Source organism: Rhinopithecus bieti, unplaced genomic scaffold (genome assembly GCF_001698545.2).
Source record: "Rhinopithecus bieti isolate Rb0 unplaced genomic scaffold, ASM169854v2 scaffold_26504, whole genome shotgun sequence".
Classification (NCBI taxonomy): domain Eukaryota; kingdom Metazoa; phylum Chordata; class Mammalia; order Primates; family Cercopithecidae; genus Rhinopithecus; species Rhinopithecus bieti.
Genome location: NW_016812891.1, coordinates 3,688,028 through 3,698,388, shown reverse-complemented (window position 1 = coordinate 3,698,388; position 10,361 = coordinate 3,688,028).

Sequence of the window (10,361 nt, the reverse complement as noted above, 5' to 3'; positions counted from 1 at the left end):
TGAGCCACCGCGCCTGGCCCATTTTTTCTTGACTTAAAAGTTTATGATGGGTTCCCAAAGAATTCATCTCTTCAAAATTAGGTGACTTTTTCATCACCATAAATCAATGACAAATCAAAAACAGAAGGAAAACATAAAATCAAAGAAGTTACTTTCAGATATAAGAATAATTCCATACCATTGGCTCTTGGCAGCACCACTGACTTAAAAGTCCAAATTGATTTTGGATTTCTGATTCTCATACAAAACAAAATGAGAACAAACCAGAAGAACTTCATTATACTATTTTCTAAACCCACCATATAGCTGAGGTCATAGAGAACCTGAATGAATTAAATTCCAGAAAATGATGAACTCTTCTAGAAGAGAAGAAACTTGAACTGCTATCATCAAAATCACCTGCACTGGAGCAAAGAGCAGCCAGCTAAATTTTAATGAACTTTCAATGGCCATATGTGGCCTATATCGGTTCATGGAAATCCTAAGGAGCCCAAGCCATTTGGAGTTTACAATCACTTATTAACTTTTTTCGAGTCTTTAGTGAATGCATGAATAGTTTTAATGCAACAAAATCTGAGAGAGTGCCCCCATCCCCTAAGGCAAATAGGCCTTCTTCCACAATAAGGGTACATCTTGCTGAAGACTGATGGTAGTAATGCAGGATTGCTAAAAGTCATGAGGCACTCCAAACTGTCATATAACACACTTGTAAAGGCTTTTAGAAAGCTGAGGAAATGTCAGTAAGACAGAAGATCTTCTAATGTTTGGAAAGTCAGAGATGGGGATGGAAGACAAGGATGCCCTAGCCACTATAAAGTAGGCTGACAAACTTTAAAGAAGAGGGGCAGGGGGAGAGAGAGAGAGAGTGAGAGAGAGAGAGAGAGAGAGAGAGAGAGAGAATTTCACCTCATTCAGAAAACTGGCACCTAAATCGTAAAGCGTAAAGAGTCTTGACATGCTAGAATCTCAATCCCTGATTAAGGAAAAGTCCTGATTCTCCAAAGTTTGAAACCAATTGTAAACTAAAACTAACTGGAGCTGCATCAAAGTCTGCTCAAATCAAATACCTTTTAGATGAACTCAGCTCCCCACACTAACAGCCTGACCAAAGAAGAAACTGTCGACTTAAGGAAAGAAACTGAGACAAAATTAGTATAAGCAGAGAGTTTCTTTAGGCCAAGTTTGAAGACCATAAACCAAAAGCCATGGGTTCAACTTGCCCTGAATATATGCTTTGACTAGCAGCAGTGACAAGTCAGTTTTTAAAGGAAAACAGAAAGGGCAATTCTTAAGTTGACGTAAGTTATTGATTGGCTATACATAGTTCTTTGTATCACAAATTCCAGGAACATGAAGATAATGTGTGAAGGTCACATTGTGCAACTTGTGGTAACATTTTAGGTAATTTATCAGCTAGTCTGGAAACTACTTAGAAGGAAAGAAAAAACAAAATGCCTTTCTACAATTAAACCAGAACATGATGGGTGTGTTGGGGTAGGGGTGGTTCAGGGGAGTGACTGAAGTCTCTGCTCTTGTCTTTTGGGGCCTGATAAACTTTGCATACCTAATCGTCTTAAAACTACACTGAGTTGCCTTTTTTTCTCGGAACATAAGCTTTTCTAGGTATAAATATTTATTTCAGCCTCATTTTATACATAATATCCAGCATATAATAAAAAGTATGTAACTTATAAATGCGTATAAAAATCTGATTCATAGTAAAGAGAGGAGATACTAAAGAACAGACATAGAAATGGTCCCAGATGCAGCAGTTATCAAATAGAGTTTTCTTAAAAATATATGTATTTCTTTTTATTATAAATTATCTATAACTACCTCATTTATATTAGGCGAAGAACAAAATTAAGAAATTTAATTTTGGGTGTGTCTGTGAGGGTGTTTCCAACAGTGATTAGTGCTTAAATCAATAGATATAGAAGAAGATCTACCCTCACCAACATGAGCAGGCATCATCTAATTTTCTGAGGATCCAACTAGAACAAAAAAATGGAGGAAAGACAAATTTGTTCTCTCTCTCTCCTTGAGTTGAAACATCCATCTTCTGCCCTTGGACACTGGGGCTTCTGGTTCTGGAGTCTTCAGACTCTAGGGCTTAGAACTTTGGCTCCACTGGTTCTTTACACATGAATTATGTCACTAGCTTTTCTGGGTCTCCAGCTCATAGACAGCAGATGGTGGAACTTCTCAGCTTCCATAACTGCATGAGTCAATTCCGGTAATAAATTTGTCTGTATCTATCTATCTATCTATCTATCTATCTATCTATCTATCTATCTATAATTTTCCTTCGGTACCCTCCCACATATACCAAAATTTATAGATGGTCAGTCCCTGATATAAAATGGTATAGATTTGTCTATAACCTATACACATTCTCCTGTATACTTTAAGTCATCTTACTTATAATGCCTAATATAATAGAAATGTTATATAAGTAGTTGTCATACTATATTGTTTGGAAATATTGACAAGGAAAAAGTCTGTACACGTTCAGGCACTTTTTTTTTAATATTTCTACCCAAGATTGAGTGAATCCATGGATGTGATTGTATTCTTCAGGGTTCTCCAGAGACACAGAATCATGAGAGATACACACACATACACACATGTTAAGTGATGATACAAGTATGATAAATGACATAGAGACACAAAAGAGAGCATACTGTACAACTGGTAGTTTAAAATCAGACACAAGAAATCTACGGGGATAGAAATCAGAAAGCCCTTGCCTCTAGGGCATGGGAAGTGACTGAAAAGGGAACTGATAGGGTTTGGCTATGGCCCCACCCAAATCTCATCTTGAATTGTGACTCCTCCAATTCTCATGTGTCATGGGAGGAACCCAGTAGGAGGTAATTGAATCATGGGGGCAGATCTTTCCTGTGCTGTTCTCATGATGGTGAATAAATCTCAAGAGATTTTGTTGTTGTTGTTGTTGAGATGGAGTCCTCTCTGTTACCCAGGCAGGAGTGCAGTGATGCAATCTTGGATCACTGCCAGCTCTGCCTCCAGGGTTCATGCCATTCTCCTGCCTCAGCCTCCCAAGTAGCTGGAACGACAGGTGCCTACCACCACACCTGGCTAATTTTTTGTATTTTTAGTGAAGACAGGGTTTCACCGTGTTAGCTAGGATGGTCTTGATCTCCCGACCTTGTGATCCACCCACCTCGGCCTCCCCAAGTGCTGGGATTACAGGCATGAGTCACCGTGCCCAGCTGAGATTTGATATTTTTATAAAGAGGAGTTCCTCTGCACAACCCCTCTTTCTTTGCCTGACCATCCATGTAAGATGTGACTTGCTCCACCTTGCCTTCTGCCATGATCATGAGGCCTTCCTAGCCATGTGGAACTGTAAGTCCATTAAACCTCTTTTTCTTCCCAGTCTCAGGTATGTCTTTAACTGCAGCATGAAAATGGACTGATACAAGAACAAAGACACTTCCTGGGTTGATGAGATGATTCTATAGTTGGTGGAAACATTAGGGACGTAGTTTACAAAACTCACAGACGTAAACCTTTAAGATATGTGAATTTCATCATATATGAGTTATACTCCAATTAAATAAAAAGAAGAAAAAAAATTCTCTGACTCTAGAGAAACTGTTCTTAAATCAAGATGCAATTAAGTTGATAGTGAATTATTTTGAGAATCTACGTTTATATTTTTGACATTATTGAAAGAAGATAACCATAATTTTCATGTTTTGTAAGGAATTTTTTTCTTAAGAAAATTACTGAGGTTTTGTTGTCATTGTTATTGTTTTGAAAAAAGAAATCTCTGAAGACGCATCATCTATTTTACTAACAATGTTTATTTGAGAGAAGGTTGTTTTAGTGGACAAGACCAGGACAATTTTAGGAAACTATCTATATGGGAATATAATGGTTTCTTTGAAAGCTCCTAGTTTTTATTTCACCATTAGGATTATTGCCAAATGATGTTTGCTGCATAAATTAGAAAAGAAGGAGAGCAGAGATAATTGTGTAATACCTACTAGCAATGGAAATTTTTCCATTATTTGTTCTTCTGGTTGCTGATACAGGAAAAGCTACAAGGGATAGAGGAAGGGGAAAATAAAACCTGAAATCAACAAAAGTTACTGAGTTCCAAATGAAATAAATGCATTTTTTTACATTGGGTCAAATGCAGTTAAATGACTTTAAAATTAAAAGAATATGTGAAGGTTTATTAAAGTTTTAGAAATAAACAGTTCATATGCTACAGCTGAGGCTAATGGCATACGTTATGTTCTTGTTGAAATCTGAAAAATTGAGTACTAATAAGAACTGTCACATATGACACCAGAGGAAGCAGTAAAAGATGAGATAATGTAAGATGTTAGACTGAATACATTCTGAGGTCAAATGGATAACTGGATAATTAAGAAAACAACCATGGGCAGTTGGTTAGTTTTGTTTTGGTTCTCTAATACGTTGACCCAAATTTGGAGGCTCAAAATATCATGAATTTATTATTTTATACTTCTGTAAGTCAAAAGTTCAATACTGGGCTAAAAATCAAGGCGTCAGTAGGGCTGCATTTCTTTTAGAAGGTTAAAGGGAAAAATCTGTTTTCTTGCCTTCTCTATCTTCAAAAAGCTGCCCACATTCTTTGATTTGTGGCCCCTCCTCCATCTTCAAAACTACTAGTGTTGCATCTGTCCAACTATCCTTCCATGGTTACATGCCCCTCTGACAATAGCCTAGAGGAAGTTTGAAGGTTCTAAAGTTTTTAAGAACCCATGTGATTACATTAGCCCTACCTGGCCAATCCGGGAAAACCAATTAAACTCAAAGTCTTAACTGCACCTGCAAAGTACATTTTGCCATGTAAGCTAACATATTCACAAGTTCCTGCGGTTAGACTGTGGACACACTTGAGAGGTCATTATTCTGCACATTATAGCAGTAGGGAAAAAATTAAAGGAAACAACAATCTAGGAGACAAAATGATTATTTTTTCAACATTATTTTCTAATATGTTTATAGAGATTCTTCTATTGCTTCACACAAAATATTTAGAGTGCTCATGTCCACTTTACCTTTACAGTGCTGAAGAAAAGAAAATGCCTCGTAACCCCAAAATTACTTTACTGTATCTTTAAGAAAAAAATCTTACTCTAAATAACATACTATAGAAGTCCTTAGTAGCATCACCGTATAGTTATTGTATCTGTTAGTGAGCACAGTCACTGGTAATAAACAAGGATTTCTAAAAGATCAGCAGATACATTTCTTTCTTAGCTGAATTAATTAATTTACAATGGGTGCTAAAATAATGGTATCAGAATGAGATGTTTATTTTTAGGTACCCATTTGATTTTGCTATAACTTGGGGTTGCTATGAATGAAAAGGAAGAAAGTGATTTTAATGGAAATTTTGGTAACATGAGGTTAGCTGCCCATTGGGATTGATGTGTGGTTTAAATCAAGATGGAGAAGTTAAGAAGATAGAGACTGTAGGAAGCGATCTGCTCTGAGCTTTTAACATAATGAAAAGCCGTGTAGTTTTTCTCATTAGGAAAAGAAAAAATGTTGGTTAAAAGAACTTGGATTATGAAGGCTTATATGAAAACCCTTGTGAATATGTAACTTCAAATTGGCTTTATTAAACATGGTAACATATAGAAGGTAAAAAAATAAAAATCACCAAGTGTATATTTCAATTTTATAAAACGATAACTTAAGGTGTAAAAAATACTCAATAATACAGTCCTGAATTTCCAATACTTGGAAATTTTATTTCCTTTTATCAGCATACATAAAACTTTGAAGGCTAGTGTTATTAATGTGCGCTAAAATTGAAGATACATGATCTTGTTCTGTTTTTATCTTCATGGTTTATGAAATAATAGTAAAAGCTTAGAATCTCTGCCACTACCAATTACAAACTCTTCATTGAGCATATATTGAGTTTTCTTAATGTGCTTGATGACCTTTAATATCCTGACTATATTTTAATGGGTTCTCTGACCCTTCAATGAAAAATTGCAAGGGCTGTGAGAGGGCACATAACAAATAAAAGTATTATATCCTTTTAGTTTGATTATTTAAAAAATCTAATCATTATTTTTATTAATTCACTTCTAAAAGAAGGACTTGAACATCTTTAAGAACATTTCTATCTCAAAATGCGATTCTGCTGTTCAATCACTTTACATTATTTTCTTTTGGAGAAAAGCAGAAACAAGAATCTCACAACACAGCCCTTCATCTTACTGATCTTTTTTCTCTTTACAACAAAATAAGGAAGAGAGTCAATTATCTAGGAACAAGGAGTCCCTTTCCTAGCAATTGGTTATATTCCCAAAGTTAATTCACTGGTCAGTTGAATGCATTAGATTCAGGGAAGCTCGAAAGCAAAATTCATGACCCAGACAGTGACTCTTAGTCAAGAGGAGGAACATTTAGTCTTTTGGGGGAAAAGTCAAGTTCCCATGCCAAGGGAATTGGCATTTTGACAGGCAGGACTTTAGCAAAGTGGGAAAAGGACAAGGCCAAAGTCAACCGCTGCTGCCCCTGTCTGTTTCTGCAGGAATCCCTGAGTTCTGACTCCTCCAGGCTCAGTCTCCTCCCACAATGTGCCGCCTTGAGCATGACAGGAATGCCAGAGCAGCCTTTTCCTCATAACAGTGGTAGCTGGGGTCCAGCCAAATCATGGAAATCTCTCCAATAACGTATACAACAACTTGATACTTCCTCTCCTTCACTCCCAACTGGCTCAGTCAAATTTGGGACTTTTGCCTTGAACTGTCCTACAGTCTCTTGCATTATGTAAGCACATGGGAGCAGCAATGTAAATACTTGTGGATCATTTTTTAACTGAGTAGTCTGGCTAATTACATGGGTCATGGTGATGATTGTTAATAATTCCAGACAAAATATACCAATTAGATTATCATACATATATAATGTAAAACCTTTAGGGAGATGTGAAAATATTTTCTATACAGTTCCATCAGACCTAAAATGTTCTGATGCAGCTACATAGAAAAAGCACTGCTAGGGGCACAGTGGCTCACACCTGTAATCCCAGCACTTTGGGAGGTTGAGGCAGGGGGATCACCTGAGGTCAGGAGTTCAAGACCAGCCTGATCAACACGGTGAAACCCCATCTCTACCAAAAAAATTACGAAAATAATTTTTTATTATTATTTTGTATATTATTTTGTATACTGGTGTGTGCCGGGTGTGGTGGTACACACCTGTAATCCCAGCTACATGGGAGGCTGAGGCAGGAGAATCACTTCAACCTGGGAGCCAGAGGTTGCCATGAGCCAACATCACGCCACTACACTCTAGCCTGGGCGACAGAGTGAGACTCCGTGTCAAAAGGGATTGTGGTATATTACATACACTAGAAAGGGAGTGCATTTTAAAAATTCTAAATAATCTCACTGTGTCAGGGCTTGCTTTCCACTCTCTGTGGTGTCTTTTGGCAGGTCCTCAGAGGTTAAGTGTGTCATTCAACCTGCCGTAGCCTCCCTAGGCTGATCACTGTATTGCACCTTCACTGGCCAACTCCTGCAGTTCTGTTGACCTTAGAGAGGGGATGATGCATTGGAGTGAGAGTCAAGTATTTTTTATCACTCTATCTGAAGCAAAAAACAAGCTTTTATGTTAAACCAGGGAATGACAAACTATAGCCTTCTAGCCCAACCACCTAATTTCATAGTTTTATTGGAACATAGACACACACATTCATTTGCATTCTGGTTGCATTCATGCTACAATGGCAAAATCGAAGACTTGATCCAGAGACCATGTTACCCAGAAAGATGAAAATATTTACTATCTTGCCTTGTATAGAAAACAATTGCCAACTCTTACCCTGAATCAACACAGCCACAGCATAGCCTACATAATTCCATAGTACCATACAAAGGTGTGGAGAATGCAGTATGAGAAAGAAAGTTACTTATTACTGGTATTTGATGAGACCACTCTCAGGGTACCCAGGCCAAATTTGGTCACGATTTCCCTATCCAAGAAGCTCTGCTTATTTCCCAATTAATCTATTCAGAGCAGAGGGAAGCTTATGTACGTTAGTGTAGTATGCCTCAGAGCCCAGATCCAAACATTAAATTGGCCATATTAAAGAAAAGTTTTCTCTCTTTCTCCACTGTAGGTCTTGAACCCTCAGTCCCTTGTTTCTGCTCAGGAAGGGGAAATCACTTGCTCAGAGGGATAAAGCCTTGCCCTATAACGCTAAAGAATTATTTTAATCATTGTAGACTGTATCATTGTTCTCAATTATTTGCTGTCTTAGCTTCAGCATATTCCCATGGGAATAAATTTTCCCAGGCAGTTGACTTCAGGCTTGACCATATGACTTGCATTGGCATGGTATAATCTGAAGTATTCTATATCCTAGCAGAAACTTTATGAGCCATCACAAGATTATTTCTGCTTTTTCTTTTGCTTTGAGAAGATCATGTTCCAAATGATGACTACAAATAAAGTCTTCATCTTGGCATGAAGAAGGCACCTGACAAACAGCCAACTCACAGCTGCCTCAGCTAACACATGAGTGATAAATAAACTTAGGTGTTATAAGCAACTGTGACTTTTCATTTCTGTGCTATTTGTTACTCAGCATAATGGTGATAAATGACTATCTGAAATTGCTATCAGAAGTGTGGTGCTGACATATTTAAAAACTAAAACGTGTAACATTAGAGATTCAGTGCCAGAGATAGTAAGACTACTATCCCTCATGATAATTTAGAAAGCATTAAAGGAATGAAAGAGATGAAATGATGACTTTAGACCACTTTTGGTTCTCTGCCGGAAACCATTTTGACTCTCAAGCAACATTTGATAATGTCTGGAGACATATTTGGTTGCCGCAACTTGCAGAGGGAGTATTACTGACATCTAATAGGTAGAAGTCAAGGTACTGTTAAACATCTTACAATGCATACTATAGATTCCCACAAGAAAGAATTACTGATCCTAAAATGCAAATCGTGTAAAACTTGAGAAATCCTGCCTTAGAGAAACAGATTAAAAATAAAATTATTAGTATTATCATAGTCCCCCCTTATCCTCAGAGGATTTATTCGAAGACCTCCAGAGGGTGCTTGAAACTGTGGATAGTACTGGACTCTATATATACTGTTGTCTCCTTTAAACACATACTGGTAAGTTTTATAATTTTGGCACAGTAAGAGATTAACAATAATAATAACATCAAACCATTATAACAATATGCCAGTGTGTCCAGAATTGGTGGGTTCTTGGTCTCACTGACTTCAAGAACGAAGCCACGGACCCTTGCAGTGAGTGTTACAGTTCTTAAGGATGGTGTGACCAGAGTTTCTTCCTTCAGACATTCAGATGTGCCTGGAGCTTCTTTCTTCTGGTGGGTTCCTGGTCTCGCTGTCAGGAGTGAAGCTGCAGACTTTCATGGTGAGCGTTACAGCTCTTAAAGTCAGCACGTCTGGAGTTATTCCTTCTTCCCGGTGGGTTTGTGGTTTCAGTGGCTTCAAGAGTGAAGCTGCAGACCTTCACGGTGAGTGTTACAGCTCTTAAAGGTGGCATGAACCCAAAGAGCGAGCAGCAGCGAGATTTATTGCAAAGAGCGAAAGAACAAAGCTTCCACACTGTGGAAGGGGACCCCAGCAGGTTGCTGTTGGCTGGCCCTGGCAGCCTGCTTTTATTCCCTTATCTGGTCCCACCCACATCCTGCTGATTGGACCATTTTGACAGGGTGCTGATTGGTGCATTTATAATCCCTGAGCTAGACACAGAGTGCTGATTGGTGCATTTAAACTCCTCTAGCTAGACAGAAAGTTCTCCAAGTCCCCACTAGGTTAGCTAAATACAGAGTACCAACTGGTGTATTTACAAACCTTGAGCTAGACACAGAGTGCTGATTCATGTAGTACAAACCCTGAGCTAGACACAGAGTGCTGATTGGTGTATTTACAATCCTTGAGCTAGACACAGAGTGCTAGATGGAAAAGTTCTCCAAGTCCCCACTAGGTTAGCTGGATACAGAGTACTGATTGGTGTATTTACAAACCCTGAGCTAAACACAGAGTGTTAATTGGTGTGTTCACAACCCCTTAGCTAGACGTAAAGGTTCTCCAAGTCCCCACTAGACTCAGGAGCCCGGCTGGCTTCACCTAGTGGATCCTGCCCGGAGGCCGCGGGTGCAGCTGCCTGCCAGTCCTGTGCTGCGCCTGCACTCCTCAGCCCTTGGGTGGTTGATGGGACAGGGTGCCATGGAGCAGGGAGTGGTGCCCGTCAGGGAGACTCGGGCCATGTTGTAGCCCACTGTGGAGCGGGACTTGGACATGGTAGCAGTGCCGGGGCGGGGGGTGGGGGTGGGGGTG